This window comes from Cynara cardunculus, unplaced genomic scaffold (assembly GCF_001531365.2).
Source record: "Cynara cardunculus var. scolymus isolate 2C unplaced genomic scaffold, CcrdV1 Un_Scaffold_5175, whole genome shotgun sequence".
Taxonomy (NCBI): Eukaryota; Viridiplantae; Streptophyta; class Magnoliopsida; order Asterales; family Asteraceae; genus Cynara; species Cynara cardunculus.
In genome coordinates this window covers 36765-38132 of record NW_020202270.1, presented here as the reverse complement: position 1 = coordinate 38132, position 1368 = coordinate 36765, and positions in this window count along the sequence as shown.

The following is a 1368-nucleotide window of genomic DNA, read 5'->3' as shown; positions in this document are numbered from 1 at the left end:
AACTCAATGATTATCCTAATTATATTTTAGTTTTTTAAATTTAAAATGAGATGTTTATCCTGTATTTGATTATGTCTATCTCCAGTTAGTTATATGAAATCAAATATGGAGCTTTAATGAGTTGTACTTACATACAATCTACTTGTAATCTTGAGTTTTAAGTAACATGCATTAATAAACACTACTTTACACATAAAAAATTGTTGTTAAGAGTTTTTGTCAAATACTTTATAATATAGTATAGATAATAGAGTAAATTACAAATTTTGTCCTTGTAGTTATGTGAAAATTTGGATTAGGTCCCTCAAACAAAATAATTACAAGTATAATCATTGTGGTTTTACTTTTGTCATGGGTTCGATCATTGCCATAACTTTGTTAACCTTAACTCCATTATGTTATATGGATATTTTGGTCATTTTACGATTTCCTTTAATTTTCCTGTTAAATAAATAAATAAAAATAATGTATAATATATTAATTATTTTTATATTATCTATAGGTATGTGTACATGAACAGATTGCACGTCCCCTTTACGCTGATCTCAACCTCCGATGTACCTGTCCTACGTCGATTGCTACCCCTTACTTGGAGCTCCTCCCAAATCCCTTCTCCCTCTCCCCCTCCCTCTTACTGTCATCCCCACTCGCACTCTTCACCCCTTCCCTACAACGATGAACCATGTCTCACCATTCCCGACTGTCACGCCCCGATTTTTTTTTCTTTTGAATGCCGTGACATCATTCTTAATAACTCATGTCGTGAACAAAAATACGAACTTAAAATTTCAAACACACATAATATGTTTAACATAATTCGTTACATAATTGCGGAAGCGTAAAATACTTTAACGTAATCAATGCTAATTAAAATATCTAATCAAGCATGATTCAAAACATAGTCCCGTCTTTCTCCATTCACTCGTCTATTGACAAATGACACCTGAGATATATACATGTATAGTATAAGCAAAAAGCTTAGTGAATACAATACGGTTTCATGATCACATGCACACACAAAATAGTGTTTTAGTGTATTTTAATTATTATCTTACAAGTGAGGCCTCGTCTCGTCACTTTTCTTTGCGTATGTGGCGTATTCTATGGACGAGGACTCCAAGACCTCGGAATTGCAAGCCCTCCTTTCATGTCCAACCCACCCCGTACGGTGGACGAATCTTGCCATATCATACTAGTTGCATATCATTTATTTGCAATATTCACTCATTAATGCAAATCTCATCGTGACATGCAACATACATCTCATGCAAGTGACAACATAAATCACATATGCATCATTATCATTTTTCACATTATACACATACTTGAATATCATATAGATAGTATCAAGTCATCATAATCTTTCTC